We start from the raw sequence: 18282 nt of genomic DNA, 5'->3' as shown, positions 1-18282 counted from the left end.
TTCACCACCGACAACTACCACTTAACTAGCGCCTAGAAGCATTAGCAAGGCTCAGTTACCTAAAGACAGCCATGGTGGGAAGACAGCACAATCCACCAACCTAGGCCTCAATTTTACTCTACAGTGTAAACAAACAAAATTGTATGTGGTTCTGATAATGAAAACAGGTAACAACAATCATATGCGCATCAAGAGATCATAAAGAGTGATTTTTTGATACAATAGAAGACTCGGTCTTGAAGACCAGGGAGCGAAGTTAGAGAGGATCATGTGCTGAGTCACTGGGAACATTCTCAGATTAACCCCTTAGTGAGGCAATCACAAATATTTTACCACAGTATTGGCAAAATTTCAATCCTGAAAAGATCATATAATCTTGTGTTTGTTATTAAATAAAGCATAATTTACTGAATGAAATGGTATACAATTCAACCTGGTAAGACATTTACTAACACTTCATGCCTGTTAACTTTTACTGTACTGCTAGCAAGCATGGGAGGTACTCTAGGGGTATTTTCAGGCTTACTGAGTGAGATTTGTGGCATTTTTGTAAGTGTTTTTGCCACAAACATAATTGATAATGGTTTCCATTAGCAATATCTCTCATCATATAAAAGCAACATATGTGCAAAAATTATTTCATAAGACAAGGGTACAGATCTAGTATCATTGTCCTTGACATCTCTATGCATACTTACCATGATGTAGAAAACTTTAGGCCTATAGAATTTTGATACACTATATGGGATGCAACTTCAAATATTAATTGCCTTATATTTTGCCTCAGTGTCATGCTTCTAGTGTGATGGGGTGTTCATGTAAGGTCAACCACCCTCTAAGGTTCAGTGGTGGTGACATGCGAAGGTAAAAAGGTCTTTACGGGACACCAAGGCTTAAATGCCTCTATGGTGCTATGTTTAAAACCTAGGATTCTTTGAATGGCTCTTTGTACTTCTTTGATATTTTAAAACCCTATGTAAGATAAACATAGAGATATTCAAAAGAAGGCCAGATAAGTGATCAAAAACAGTCCGAAAATGAACTGAAGAATGACACTTATAGTAAGCAATGAAAATGATGGCAGGAAAGAAATATTTTTAAGAAAGAATTAACTGCAGTGAGCAGTATATGCTAGCCGTCTCATAGCAAAATCATATCATAGGTACTTGGAGATAAGTACACACGCCCTAAGTGGCCCTTCATGAGGTTGGAGGCTCAGGGCTTGTCGCCCTCTGCAGTTATCTTGTAACATCCCATTATTGCAATAAATATTGGGGTAACATGTATAGGCAAAAAAGTAATGTGGAATTAAGCTATGAAAAAACATGAAAGTACTGAACATAGAGTAATCTGCTTTATTTTCAGTAAGTGAAAATTATGGTGGATGCATTTGGCAATGTGGTGAATAATTTACATCAGGAAAGTATACTTTGCTTTACTTATTTTGGAAGTGTAATGGAGGTCCCAGTTCTTTCAATGTGGCCATGTATGCAAACTTTGGGTTTTTGTAGGCATTTCAGAGTTTAATGAAGAATCTCTGAGAGATGTGAAAATTTTAAAATCTGGAAAATATTGTACTTGTATTGATCCTCTTAGCACAGCAGAGATGACATAAAAACACAGTATTTAACAAGCCAGAAAGAATGAGAATTTCTAAGAAATGTGAAGTTTGACCATCTTCATATGCATATCCTGAGTAGTATGGTAGTGGGTACCATACAGGATCCCTGTAGCATTCTGGGGAAATCTTTCGTTATCTTGGGTAATACATGGGCTCCTTCCTGCAGGTGAGTGCAGTGGCTGGGTCACCCAACAGCAGCAGTAACAAAATCTACCCATGTGAAGTATGTGGCCATGTGTTTAAGTGGCCATACCTGCTGGCGCGCCACTACCGGACTCACACAGGAGAGAAGCCCTTCCCCTGTCCTCATTGCACCTACCGCACCACTCGCCGGGAGTACCTCAACCGTCACATAGGGTCCTATCACCCGTCCCATGTTTACCAAGAAACTGGGCCATGCTGAGGGCAGGGCATGAGAGGTCAGTGATGGATGAGTAGGCCATTTGAGAATGGTGTTGGAAACCTGGGGATATGTGGTCACTCATATAAGTTCTTATGTTTTAGGACCCTGGTAGAAGCCTTGGGATTTTGTAACTAGTTGTGGAGGCTTGAGATGTGATATAGTTACTAAAGGTCAGAGATTCCGGGTCATTTGTGGAAGCCTGGGACATATGAGATTGATGATAGAAGCTTGGCTGAAGAATGGCTATTGGGTAAAGCATTGGGCACTTAAGTCTTATAGCAGAAGACTTGAGCGTGTTCTCTTGGTAGTGTAAGCTTAGAATACACAATAATGGGTGAAAACTTGGATATATGGCTTTACTGATGTAAATCTTGGATAACTAGGGTCATTGATGAAAGCAAATGGGTTTATTGATGTAAGCCTGAGACGACCTGTACCATTGAAGGAAGCGTGAGATAACTTCCATCATTGAAGTGAGCCTAGTAATTATGGTATCTGCAGTAGAAGCATACAACCTTTTAGGTTGTTAGTGGAAGCTTGGGATGTGAGGCCATTTGTATGAATCTAATACAAATGGGATCAGTAGCATAACCATAGGACAAACAGGGGTCGATGTTGGAGACAATGGATATGCAGGAAACCTGTGACAAGTGACAACTGGTGGAGGCCTACAGCATGCAGGATCAGTACTAGAAGTTTGGTATATAGGGTCATTGGTGATAGCCTGAAACTAAATATTTAGGGTCAGCAGTGGAGGCGTAGGATCTGTGGAATCGCTGGTGGAAGCCTGGGTCATTTAGGGTCATCTATTTTGAACCTGGTACATGTGTGGGGTTAGGGATGGAAGCTTTTGTCTGTCTGTTAGATCTTTATGAGACTGTAAAGCAGTGCATAACTCACATGTGACGCAAAATGTTTTCCGATAGACAAGTAATGTTATATTTTTCAGATGTACATGAATATGATGTATAAAGATGTTAGAAAATGGATTGTAAAAAAGTGCTATTTACAAACACTGAATTATTGTTATGCTTGATAATATTTTAGACAACATTATATCAGTTTTGAAAATCATTTTGTGTTTGGTTATATGCTTGCCTGCCATGGCATGTCACCTTTGAAATCTCCTCCAAATACTTTATTTACATCTTATCTTCACACGCACACACACATACAATATATATTATATATATTTTATTATTTTGCTTTGTCGCTGTCTCCCGCGTTTGCGAGGTAGCGCAAGGAAACAGACGAAAGAAATGGCCCAACCCACCCCCATACACAATGTATACACACACACGTCCACATATGCAAATATACATACCTATACATCTCAATGTACACTTATATATACATACACAGACACATACATATATACCCATGCACACAGTTCACACTGTCTGCCCCCATTCACTCCCATTGCCACCTCGCCACACATGGAATACCATCCCCCTCCCCCCTCATGTGTGCGAGGTAGCACTAGGAAAAGACAACAAAGGCCCCATTCGTTCACACTCAGTCTCTAGCTGTCATGCAATAATGCCCAAAACCACAGCTCCCTTTCCACATCCAGGCCCCACACAACTTTCCATGGTTTACCCCAGATGCTTCACATGCCCTGATTCAATCCACTGACAGCACGTCAACCCTGGTATACCACATCGATCCAATTCACTCTATTCCTTGGTTCCTTTCACCCTCCTGCATGTTCAGGCCCCGATCACACAAAATCTTTTTCACTCCATCTTTTCACCTCCAATTTGGTCTCCCACTTCCCCTCGTTCCCTCCACCTCTGACACATATATCCTCTTGGTCAATCTTTCCTCACTCATTCTCTCCATGTGCCCAAACCATTTCAAAACACCCTCTTCTGCTCTCTCAACCACGCTCTTTTTATTTCCACACATCTCTCTTACCCTTACATTACTTACTCGATCAAACCACCTTACTCCACACATTGTCCTCAAACATCTCATTTCCAGCACATCCACCCTCCTGCGCACAACTCTATCCATAGCCCATGCCTTGCAACCATACAACATTGCTGGAACCACTATTCCTTCAAACATACCCATTTTTGCTTTCCGAGATAATGTTCTCGACTTCCACACATTCTTCAAGGCTCCCAGGATTTTCGCCCCCTCCCCCACCCTATGATTCACTTCCGCTTCCATGGTTCCATCGGCTGCCAGATCCACTCCCAGATATCTAAAACACTTTACTTCCTCCAGTTTTTCTCCATTCAAACTTACCTCCCAATTGACTTGACCCTCAACCCTACTGTACCTAATAACCTTGCTCTTATTCACATTTAATCTTAACTTTCTTCTTTCACGCACTTTACCAAACTCAGTCACCAGCTTCTGCAGTTTCTCACATGAATCAGCCACCAGCGCTGTATATATAAAAGGGAAGGGAGCGGGGGGCTGGATATCCTCCACTCTTTTTTTTTCCCCAAAGAAGGAACAGAGAAGGGGGCCAGATGAGGATATTCCCTCAAAGGCCAGTCCTCTGTTCTTAACGCTACCTCGCTAACGCGGGAAATGGCAAATAGTATGAAAGAAGAAATATATATATATATATATATAATATGTATCCTTTTCTTAATCAAATGATTCTTCAGTTTTGCTTTATGCATAATTGTTAGCAGTAGCAAGCACAAAAATCAAAAAGTTCATTTTATTCATATGTGGTGTCTTTATTGTTCTCTCATCATTTATTTTATTTATGCTGCCTTGTTAGCACCTTTTTCCTCCTTGTCAATCCATAAGTTCTTCAAAGCATTTTTCTTGAATGACATGCAGTTTGATAAGTTTCTGTATCCTGTAACTTGAGCCCTTAAAACATTCTCTTTAAGCATTCTTTAAAGATGATTTAGGAAATTTCTGCTTTTAGTCTTTTGAATTCTTTAGAAGATCTTAAGAGAACCAAGAACTTGTTGTTGCCTGTATGGAAACCGTAAGGTCTATGTTTATTCATATACTTCTCACATACCACGAGAGCACATTATTGCTGATCATAATTCGTGCCTAGGTTCACCTGAATCCTGGGCATGGCAGTTGACCCACAGCCAATCCTGGAATGCTCATATGGTGTCATTCTGTAAAGGCATGCATTGCAAATGCAAATGTTCGAAGTATAGGGGTATAAGTTTATTGAATGTACCTGGTAGATTGTATAGGACAGTGTTGATTGAGAGGTTGATGATGTGCACAGATTATACTTGGTGGTTGTTGGTAGGCAGCCATTGACCAGGGAGGTATATTACCTGTACTACCAGCCTGAGTATCGGGAGTGTTGGTGGTTACTGCTTTATGAGCCAGCACTTCAGTGGTTGTCAAGTTGCACTTCTCTGACCCAGGTAGCTGACTTTTCTTTCTGCTTTACCCACAAGTGGACTACTGGCATTCTGTCTACAAATATATGGTCTCTCCTTGTCATGCATGACATGAGAACACTTCATTTTTGTAACTAGATTTTCCTGTGGTGAGTACTGTGCTAACCCCACCTTTGGCAGAGTGATTGGAGCAATAGATAGAAGTAGTTGCTAGGAACATTTAGGTAGGAGCATTAGCAAGAAACATGGGTAGAAGTAGTAGGTAGGAACAGCAGGCAGGAGCATTGGGTAGAGGTAATCAGTAGGAACATTAGGTAGGAGCCTCTGCAAAGCCTGTGCAAACACTGCATTAGATTTGCACTCTGCCAGTGGCCTGTTAAGGGTGAGGCACAAAAGAATAAGAAGTGGCACTAGAGTTCACTAGATATGGAGAGACTATTGCTGTGGCCACTCCATTGAGTGAGTTTCTGTTGAGAACAGGCATCATATAACAGTGTTGCTTCAGGTATGTTAGAGGATGTGTGGATCAAGTGTTTGCTTTGAAGAATTTGTATGAGAAATATTTGGAGAGAAGCAAGGATTTGTATGTGCTATTGATGGATTTGGAGACAGTATAAGAGACTGCTGATAGAGATGCTCTGTGGAAGGCAATACGAATGTATAGAATGGATGGTGAGCTGCTAGAAGCATTGAGGAGTTTCTGTCAAGAGAGTGAGGCATGTTAGCAATGAGTTAAAAGAGAGGAAGAAGTAAACCATAGGTTAGGTAAGGAGGCTAAGGCCCTAGGTGCACTGAAGAGTGTGTAGAAAGAGAGGTCATTGTATGTGAGGGCAAAGATTTATTTTGTTCTAGAGTGATAGTTAATCATATAACACATTGTCTTACCCTGGGGAAACATTAGCCAAAATTGTATTAGTTGCCCTATCTTGCCATCATTTAGATTGAAAGGTACACTTTATAATTTAGCATGTAGAGAAGGCTTATGTCACAAGCAATTCTCGTTAGCACTGGAGAAGTAATGTAGCGACTGAATTACTGATAGTACATGATGGGGGAAAGTACAGCCCTGGCATGTGCTCAAACCAATTATTGTTTAATCAATAATAGTCTTTGGGGACACTAATTATGATGGTAATGATTTAGTAGATGTTGAAGGGTTATCCCTAGGGAAAAGTTCTTTGTAAGTTATCCACTGATGGTGGCAGAGATGAAAATGCATGAGCCAGCAAAGGTCAACAGACGTGATGAACCGAGCTTGTGTGATGCACCAAATTTGAATGTCTGTACAGCCACAAATATGGATGAACACTAAACAACATCATGAGAGTATCGTAACACATATCACTAGACCAGAAAAAGATCAAAATCATAAATCAAACCATTGTAAGTCAGAAGTCATCTGTATATATATATATATATATATATATATATAGAAGTGGTAGAGGATGTGTGGATCAGGTGTTTGCTTTGAAGAATGTATGTGAGAAATACTTAGAAAAGCAAAGGGATTTGTATGTAGCATTTATGGATCTGGAGAAGGCATATGATAGAGTTGATAGAGATGCTCTGTGGAAGGTATTAAGAATATATGGTGTGGGAGGCAAGTTGTTAGAAGCAGTGAAAAGTTTTTATCGAGGATGTAAGGCATGTGTACGTGTAGGAAGAGAGGAAAGTGATTGGTTCTCAGTGAATGTAGGTTTGCGGCAGGGGTGTGTGATGTCTCCATGGTTGTTTAATTTGTTTATGGATGGGGTTGTAAAGGAGGTAAATGCAAGAGTCCTGGAAAGAGGGGCAAGTATGAAGTCTGTTGGGGATGAGAGAGCTTGGGAAGTGAGTCAATTGTTGTTCGCTGATGATACAGCGCTGGTGGCTGATTCATGTGAGAAACTGCAGAAGCTGGTGACTGAGTTTGGTAAAGTGTGTGGAAGAAGAAAGTTGAGAGTAAATGTGAATAAGAGCAAGGTTATTAGGTACAGTAGGGGTGAGGGTCAAGTCAATTGGGAGGTGAGTTTGAATGGAGAAAAACTGGAGGAAGTGAAGTGTTTTAGATATCTGGGAGTGGATCTGTCAGCGGATGGAACCATGGAAGCGGAAGTGGATCATAGGGTGGGGGAGGGGGCGAAAATTTTGGGAGCCTTGAAAAATGTGTGGAAGTCGAGAACATTATCTCGGAAAGCAAAAATGGGTATGTTTGAGGGAATAGTGGTACCAACAATGCTGTATGGTTGCGAGGCGTGGGCTATGGATAGAGATGTGCGCAGGAGGATGGATGTGCTGGAAATGAGATGTTTGAGGACAATGTGTGGTGTGAGGTGGTTTGAGCGAGTAAGTAACGTAAGGGTAAGAGAGATGTGTGGAAATAAAAAGAGCGTGGTTGAGAGAGCAGAAGAGGGTGTTTTTGAAATGGTTTGGGCACATGGAGAGAATGAGTGAGGAGAGATTGACCAAGAGGATATATGTGTCGGAGGTGGAGGGAACGAGGAGAAGAGGGAGACCAAATTGGAGGTGGAAAGATGGAGTGAAAAAGATTTTGTGTGATCGGGGCCTGAACATGCAGGAGGGTGAAAGGAGGGCAAGAAATAGAGTGAATTGGAGTCATGTGGTATACAGGGGTTGACGTGCTGTCAGTGGATTGAAGCAAGGCATGTGAAGCGTCTGGGGTAAACCATGGAAAGCTGTGTAGGTATGTATATTTGCGTGTGTGGACGTGTGTATGTCCATGTGTATGGGGGGGGGGGGCCATTTCTTTCGTCTGTTTCCTTGCGCTACCTCGCAAACGCGGGAGACAGCGACAAAGTATAAAAAAAAAAAAAAAAAAATATATATATATATATATATATATATATATATATATATATATATATATATATATATATATATATATATATATATATGTATATTATCCCTGGGGATAGGGGAAAAAGAATACTTCCCACGTATTCCCCGCGTGTCGTAGAAGGCGACTAAAAGGGGAGGGAGCGGGGGGCTGGAAATCCTCCCCTCTTGTTTTTTTTATAATTTTCCAAAAGAAGGAACAGAGAAGGGGCCAGGTGAGGATATTCCCTCAGAGGCCCAGTCCTCTGTTCTTAACGCTACCTTGCTAATGCGGGAAATGGCAAATAGTTTGAAAAAGAAAGAAATATATATATATATATATATATATATATATATATATATATATATATATATATATATATATATATATATATATATATACATATATCATACTTTATCGCTGTCTCCCACGTTAGCGAGGTAGTGCAAGGAAATAGAGGAAAAAGTGGCCCAACCCACCCACATACACATCCACACATGCACATATACATACCTATACATTTTAACATATACATAGATATACATACACAGACATATACATATCTACACATGTACATAATTCATACTTACTGCCTTTATTCATTCCTGTCGCCACCCCGCCACACATGAAATAACATCCTCCCTCCCCCCACGAGGTAGTGCTTGGAAAGGACAAAAGGCCACATTCGTTCACACTTGGTCTCTAGCTGTTATGTGTAATGCACTGAAACCACAGCTCCCTTTCCACATCCAAGCCCCACAAAACTTTTCATGGTTTACCCCAGACGTTTCACATTCCCTGGTTCAATCCATTGACAGCACATCGACCTCGGTATACCACAAAGTTCCAATTCACTGTATTCCTTACGTACCTTTCACCCTTATGCATGTTCAGGCCCTGATCGCTCAAAATCTTTTTCATTCCGTCCTTCCACCTCCAATTTGGTCTCCTACTCCTCCTTGTTCCCTCCACCTCTGACACATATATCTTCTTTGTCAATCTTTCCTTACTCATTCTCTCCATGTGACCAAACCATTTCACTACACCCTCTTCTGCTCTCCCAACTACACTCTTTTTATTACCACACATCTCTCTCACCCTTTCATTACTTAATCAAACCACCTCACACCACATATTGTCCTCAGACATCTCATTTCCAACACATCCACCCTCCTCCCCACAACCCTATCTATAGCCCATGCCTCACAACCATATAACATTGTTGAAACCACTTCAAACATACCCATTTTTGTTCTCCAAGATATTGGTCTCACCTTCCACACATTCTTCAGCGCTCTCAGAACCTTCACCCCCTCCCCCACCCTGTGACTCACTTCAGCTTCCATGGTTCCATTCACTGCCAAATCCACTCCCATATAACTAAAACACTTCACTTCCTCCAGTTTTTCTCCATTCAAACTCACCTCCCAACTTGTCCCTCAACCCCACTGAACCTAATAACCTTGCTCTTATTCACATTTACTCTCAGCTTTCTTCTTTCACACACTTTACCAAACTCAGTCACCAGCTTCTGCAGTTTCTCACCCGAATCAGCCACCAGCGCTGTATCATCAGCGAACAACAACTGACTCATTTTTATGTTATACTTAGTTGCTGTCTCCCACGTTAACGAGGTACCGCAAGGAAATAGATGAAAGAATGGCCAAACCCACCCAAATACACATGTATATACATAAACACCCTCACACGCATATTTATTTGTTCATTTTATTATACTTTGTTGCTGTCTCCCGTGTTAGTGAGGTACCACAAGGAAACAAACAAATGAATGGTCCAACAGACCCACATGCACATGTATATACATACACATCCACACTCACACATATACATACCTATACATTTCAACATATACATATATATACATAGACATTTACATATATATACACATGTGCTTATTCATACTTGCGGCCTTTATCCCTTCCCATCGCCACCCCGCCACAAATGAAAAACATCACCCCCTCACGTGCTTGCACGAGGTAGCGCTAGGAAAAGACAACAAAGGCCACATTCATTCACACTCAGTCTCTAGTTGTCAGTCTCTAGTTGTCATGTATAATGCACCAAAACCACGGCTCCCTTTCCACATCCAGGCACCATAAAATTTTCCATGGTTTACCCCAGATGCTTCACATTTCCTGGTTCAATTCATTGACAGCACGTCAACCCTGGCATACCACATCGTTCCAATTCATTCTGTTCCTTGCACGCCTTTCAACCTCCTCTGTGTTCTGGCCCCAATTGCTCAAAATCTTTTCCGCTCCATTCTTCCACCTCTAATTTGGTCTCCCACTTCTCGTTCCCTCTACCTCTGACACATATATCCTCTTTGTCAATTTTTCCTCACTCATTCATTCACCTTCAGTCTAGCTGTCATGTATAATGCACTGAAACCACAGCTCCCTTTCCACATCCAGGCCCCACAAAACTATATATATATATATATATATATATATATATATATATATATATATATATATATATATATATATATATATATATATATGTGTGTGTGTGTGTGTGTGTGTGAGTGTGTGTATAAGAGTGGATGGGCCATTCTTTGTCTGTTTTCCTGATGCTACTTTGCTGATACTAGAAATGGTGATCTAGTATGCTGAAAAAACAAAAAGAAAAAAATATGTATGTTTGTTCCCTGTTTTTTTTTAGTGTTTCTCTTTATTACCATCTATTAGTTTTTTATTCTTCATTAGGTAAGGAGATCAAACCTGAGAAGCATATTCTAGTGTTACCCTTATGTAGGATATGAAGAGCTTCCTGAATATTTCCTTAGGCATGATTTTGAATATAATTCTATCTACTGGTCTCCATAAACCATCTGTTCAGGTGGGAGTCTGGCAGCAAAGTAAGGACAATATTGACTCTTAAGGATCTCTCACACACCGAGTTACGATGCTGCTTTCTTTGTGCATGATGATATTCATATCAAGGCCTCTTTTCACTTTGATTCATCCCTGTTACTCTTGTCAGCTTTCATCAACTTTGGAGCCTGCCTATGTCCCCTCGTAAGTTCATGTGCATAAAGAATATTTGTGAATACTGTCTCCTTGTGTTATGGGAAGGAAGTTTTACACTTGTGTTGCCCCATCTCCTTACCTTGTATATGTGTATCCCACATCAGTTAATGTGTGTAATTACTATTTGTGATTGGTAGTTGTGTGTTACATGGATAGAGTTTCACACTCGTGTTACCCGATCTCTTAACCTTGTATATATGTATCATGTCTTTATTCCTATGTATGCACACACACACACACACACACACACACACACACACACACACACACACACACCCTAATGAATGCCAGGTACCCAGGTGTGTTTGTGTGTGTGTATGTGTGTATAGTACCTTTACCGTATGTGGAATACATGTGTACTCTGAGACTTCCCTCTCCCTCACTTTAGTATTAACTCCCACAGGGCCTTCTTCGCCTGTCTTCACTGTCAAGTGGAACACTCAACCCAATGAGCCAGGTGTCATCCATGGGTTCTAGTGAGGGGGGCCACATCTGCAGTGTCTGTGGGAAGAGGTTTAATCGCCCTTCCCTCCTGACAAGGCACATGAGAATTCATACCGGGGAGAGACCCTTCCCATGCCCTTATTGCAACCACCGAGCCAACCAGAAGTTCAACCTTGTCATGCATATCAGAAGCAATCATGGCTTTGTTGTTTCTCAAGCATCTCTGTAGACCACAACAGAAAATGATCATATGAGTTCATCGTGTTACAAGTGAATTAAAAGATGACACATTTTATACAGGAAATTTTGACTGTCTGGTTTGGTTGAAGAACAGAGGATTTTTTTTTCAAAGTTAGAATTCAGTCTTACTTTTGAGAAAAAAAAAATTGGGTAATAATTCAAGATGTGCTAGAAACTACTTTAAATTTTCAATATATATATATATATATATATATATATATATATATATATATATATATATATATATGTATATTATTTTCATACTATTCGCCATTTCCTGCATTAGTGAGGTAGCGTTAAGAACAGAGGACTGAGCCTTTGAGGGAAATCATCTCTTGGCCCCTTTCTCTGATCCTTCTTTTGGAAATTTAGAAACAAGAGGGGAGGATTTCCAGCCCTTCGCTTCCTCCCCTTTTAGTCGCCTTCTACGATATATTATATATATTTTATTATTTTGCTTTGTCGCTGTCTCCGCGTTTGCGAGGTAGCGCAAGGAAACAGACGAAAGAATGGCCCAACCCACCCCCATACACAATGTATACACACACACGTCCACATATGCAAATATACATACCTATACATCTCAATGTACACTTATATACATACACAGACACATACATATATACCCATGCACACAGTTCACACTGTCTGCCCCCATTCACTCCCATTGCCACCTCGCCACACATGGAATACCATCCCCCTCCCCCCTCATGTGTGCGAGGTAGCACTAGGAAAAGACAACAAAGGCCCATTCGTTCACACTCAGTCTCTAGCTGTCATGCAATAATGCCCAAAACCACAGCTCCCTTTCCACATCCAGGCCCCACACAACTTTCCATGGTTTACCCCAGATGCTTCACATGCCCTGATTCAATCCACTGACAGCACGTCAACCCTGGTATACCACATCGATCCAATTCACTCTATTCCTTGGTTCCTTTCACCCTCCTGCATGTTTCAGGCCCCGATCACACAAAATCTTTTTCACTCCATCTTTCACCTCCAATTTGGTCTCCCACTTCCCCTCGTTCCCTCCACCTCTGACACATATATCCTCTTGGTCAATCTTTCCTCACTCATTCTCTCCATGTGCCCAAACCATTTCAAAACACCCTCTTCTGCTCTCTCAACCACGCTCTTTTTATTTCCACACATCTCTCTTACCCTTACATTACTTACTCGATCAAACCACCTTACTCCACACATTGTCCTCAAACATCTCATTTCCAGCACATCCACCCTCCTGCGCACAACTCTATCCATAGCCCATGCCTTGCAACCATACAACATTGCTGGAACCACTATTCCTTCAAACATACCCATTTTTGCTTTCCGAGATAATGTTCTCGACTTCCACACATTCTTCAAGGCTTCCCAGGATTTTCGCCCCCTCCCCCACCCTATGATTCACTTCCGCTTCCATGGTTCCATCGGCTGCCAGATCCACTCCCAGATATCTAAAACACTTTACTTCCTCCAGTTTTTCTCCATTCAAACTTACCTCCCAATTGACTTGACCCTCAACCCTACTGTACCTAATAACCTTGCTCTTATTCCATTTAATCTTAACTTTCTTCTTTCACGCACTTTACCAAACTCAGTCACCAGCTTCTGCAGTTTCTCACATGAATCAGCCACCAGCGCTGTATATATAAAAGGAAGGGAGCGGGGGGCTGGATATCCTCCACTCTTTTTTTTTCCCCAAAGAAGGAACAGAGAAGGGGCCAGATGAGGATATTCCCTCAAAGGCCAGTCCTCTGTTCTTAACGCTACCTCGCTAACGCGGGAAATGGCAAATAGTATGAAAGAAGAAATATATATATATATATATATATATATATGTATCCTTTTCTTAATCAAATGATTCTTCAGTTTTGCTTTATGCATAATTGTTAGCAGTAGCAAGCACAAAAAATCAAAAAGTTCATTTTATTCATATGTGGTGTCTTTATTGTTCTCTCATCATTTATTTTATTTATGCTGCCTTGTTAGCACCTTTTTCCTCCTTGTCAATCCATAAGTTCTTCAAAGCATTTTCTTGAATGACATGCAGTTTGATAAGTTTCTGTATCCTGTAACTTGAGCCCTAAAACATTCTCTTTAAGCATTCTTTAAAGATGATTTAGGAAATTTCTGCTTTTAGTCTTTTGAATTCTTTAGAAGATCTTAAGAGAACCAAGAACTTGTTGTTGCCTGTATGGAAACCGTAAGGTCTATGTTTATTCATATACTTCTCACATACCACGAGAGCACATTATTGCTGATCATAATTCGTGCCTAGGTTCACCTGAATCCTGGGCATGGCAGTTGACCCACAGCCAATCCTGGAATGCTCATATGGTGTCATTCTGTAAAGGCATGCATTGCAAATGCAAATGTTCGAAGTATAGGGGTATAAGTTTATTGAATGTACCTGGTAGATTGTATAGGACAGTGTTGATTGAGAGGTTGATGATGTGCACAGATTATACTTGGTGGTTGTTGGTAGGCAGCCATTGACCAGGGAGGTATATTACCTGTACTACCAGCCTGAGTATCGGGAGTGTTGGTGGTTACTGCTTTATGAGCCAGCACTTCAGTGGTTGTCAAGTTGCACTTCTCTGACCCAGGTAGCTGACTTTTCTTTCTGCTTTACCCACAAGTGACTACTGGCATTCTGTCTACAAATATATGGTCTCTCCTTGTCATGCATGACATGAGACACTTCATTTTTGTAACTAGATTTTCCTGTGGTGAGTACTGTGCTAACCCCACCTTTGGCAGAGTGATTGGAGCAATAGATAGAAGTAGTTGCTAGGAACATTTAGGTAGGAGCATTAGCAAGAAACATGGGTAGAAGTAGTAGGTAGGAACAGCAGGCAGGAGCATTGGGTAGAGGTAATCAGTAGGAACATTAGGTAGGAGCCTCTGCAAAGCCTGTGCAAACACTGCATTAGATTTGCACTCTGCCAGTGGCCTGTTAAGGGTGAGGCACAAAAGAATAAGAAGTGGCACTAGAGTTCAACTAGATATGGAGAGACTATTGCTGTGGCCACTCCATTGAGTGAGTTTCTGTTGAGAACAGGCATCATAAAAACAGTGTTGCTTCAGGTATGTTAGAGGATGTGTGGATCAAGTGTTTGCTTTGAAGAATTTGTATGAGAAATATTTGGAGAGAAGCAAGGATTTGTATGTGCTATTGATGGATTTGGAGACAGTATAAGAGACTGCTGATAGAGATGCTTGTGGAAGGCAATACGAATGTATAGAATGGATGGTGAGCTGCTAGAAGCATTGAGGAGTTTCTGTCAAGAGAGTGAGGCATGTTAGCAATGAGTTAAAAGAGAGGAAGAAGTAAACCATAGGTTAGGTAAGGAGGCTAAGGCCCTAGGTGCACTGAAGAGTGTGTAGAAAGAGAGGTCATTGTATGTGAGGGCAAAGATTTATTTTGTTCTAGAGTGATAGTTAATCATATAACACATTGTCTTCCCCTGGGGAAACATTAGCCAAAATTGTATTAGTTGCCCTATCTTGCCATCATTTAGATTGAAAGGTACACTTTATAATTTAGCATGTAGAGAAGGCTTATGCACAAGCAATTCTCGTTAGCACTGGAGAAGTAATGTAGCGACTGAATTACTGATAGTACATGATGGGGAAAGTACAGCCCTGGCATGTGTCAAACCAATTATTGTTTAATCAATAATAGTCTTTGGGGACACTAATTATGATGGTAATGATTTAGTAGATGTTGAAGGGTTATCCCTAGGGAAAAGTTCTTTGTAAGTTATCCACTGATGGTGGCAGAGATGAAAATGCATGAGCCAGCAAAGGTCAACAGACGTGATGAACCGAGCTTGTGTGATGCACCAAATTTGAATGTCTGTACAGCCACAAATATGGATGAACACTAAACAACATCATGAGAGTATCGTAACACATATCACTAGACCCAGAAAAAGATCAAAATCATAAATCAAACCATTGTAAGTCAGAAGTCATCTGTATATATATATATATATATATATATAATTAGAAGTGGTAGAGGATGTGTGGATCAGGTGTTTGCTTTGAAGAATGTATGTGAGAAATACTTAGAAAAGCAAAGGATTTGTATGTAGCATTTATGGATCTGGAGAAGGCATATGATAGAGTTGATAGAGATGCTCTGTGGAAGGTATTAAGAATATATGGTGTGGGAGGCAAGTTGTTAGAAGCAGTGAAAAGTTTTTATCGAGGATGTAAGGCATGTGTACGTGTAGGAAGAGAGGAAAGTGATTGGTTCTCAGTGAATGTAGGTTTGCGGCAGGGGTGTGTGATGTCTCCATGGTTGTTTTTAATTTGTTTATGGATGGGGTTGTAAAGGAGGTAAATGCAAGAGTCCTGGAAAGAGGGGCAAGTATGAAGTCTGTTGGGGATGAGAGAGCTTGGGAAGTGAGTCAATTGTTGTTCGCTGATGATACAGCGCTGGTGGCTGATTCATGTGAGAAACTGCAGAAGCTGGTGACTGAGTTGGTAAAGTGTGTGGAAGAAGAAAGTTGAGAGTAAATGTGAATAAGAGCAAGGTTATTAGGTACAGTAGGGGTGAGGGTCAAGTCAATTGGGAGGTGAGTTTGAATGGAGAAAAACTGGAGGAAGTGAAGTGTTTTAGATATCTGGGAGTGGATCTGTCAGCGGATGGAACCATGGAAGCGGAAGTGGATCATAGGGTGGGGGAGGGGGCGAAAATTTTGGGAGCCTTGAAAAATGTGTGGAAGTCGAGAACATTATCTCGGAAAGCAAAAATGGGTATGTTTGAGGGAATAGTGGTACCAACAATGCTGTATGGTTGCGAGGCGTGGGCTATGGATAGAGATGTGCGCAGGAGGGTGGGGTGTGCTGGAAATGAGATGTTTGAGGACAATGTGTGGTGTGAGGTGGTTTGAGCGAGTAAGTAACGTAAGGGTAAGAGAGATGTGTGGGAAAAAAAAAGAGCGTGGTTGAGAGAGCAGAAGAGGGTGTTTTTTAAATGGTTTGGGCACATGGAGAGAATGAGTGAGGAGAGATTGACCAAGAGGATATATGTGTCGGAGTGGAGGGAACGAGGAGAAGAGGGAGACCAAATTGGAAAGGGGGAAAGATGGAGTGAAAAAGATTTTGTGTGATCGGGGCCTGAACATGCAGGAGGGTGAAAGGAGGGCAAGAAATAGAGTGAATTGGAGTCATGTGGTAAAACAGGGGTTGACGTGCTGTCAGTGGATTGAAGCAAGGCATTGTGAAGCGTCTGGGGTAAACCATGGAAAGCTGTGTAGGTATGTATATTTGCGTGTGTGGACGTGTGTATACATGTGTATGGGGGGGGGGGGGCCATTTCTTTCGTCTGTTTCCTTGCGCTACCTCGCAAACGCGGGAGACAGCGACAAAGTATAAAAAAAAAAAAAAAAAAAATATATATATATATAATATATATATATATATATATATATTATATTATATATATTATATATATATATATATATGTATATTATCCCTGGGGATAGGGGAAAAAGAATACTTCCCCCGTATTCCCCGCGTGTCGTAGAAGGCGACTAAAAGGGGAGGGAGCGGGGGGCTGGAAATCCTCCCCTCTTGTTTTTTTTATAATTTTCCAAAAGAAGGAACAAGAAGGGGCCAGGTGAGGATATTCCCTCAGAGGCCCAGTCCTCTGTTCTTAACGCTACCTTGCTAATGCGGGAAATGGCAAATAGTTTGAAAAAGAAAGAAATAATATATATATATATATATATATATATATATATATAATATATATATATATATATATATATATATATATATATATATATATACATATATCATACTTTATCGCTGTCTCCCACGTTAGCGAGGTAGTGCAAGGAAATAGAGGAAAAAGTGGCCCAACCCACCCACATACACATCCACACATGCACATATACATACCTATACATTTTAACATATACATAGATATACATACACAGACATATACATATCTACACATGTACATAATTCATACTTACTGCCTTTATTCATTCCTGTCGCCACCCCGCCACACATGAAATAACATCCTCCCTCCCCCCACGAGGTAGTGCTTGGAAAGGACAAAAGGCCACATTCGTTCACACTTGGTCTCTAGCTGTTATGTGTAATGCACTGAAACCACAGCTCCCTTTCCACATCCAAGCCCCACAAAACTTTTCATGGTTTACCCCAGACGTTTCACATTCCCTGGTTCAATCCATTGACAGCACATCGACCTCGGTATACCACAAAGTTCCAATTCACTGTATTCCTTACGTACCTTTCACCCTTATGCATGTTCAGGCCCTGATCGCTCAAAATCTTTTTCATTCCGTCCTTCCACCTCCAATTTGGTCTCCTACTCCTCCTTGTTC

The sequence above is a fragment of the Panulirus ornatus genome, chromosome 17 (assembly GCF_036320965.1).
Source record: "Panulirus ornatus isolate Po-2019 chromosome 17, ASM3632096v1, whole genome shotgun sequence".
Classification (NCBI taxonomy): Eukaryota; Metazoa; Arthropoda; class Malacostraca; order Decapoda; family Palinuridae; genus Panulirus; species Panulirus ornatus.
Note: the sequence above shows the minus strand (reverse complement) of the source record.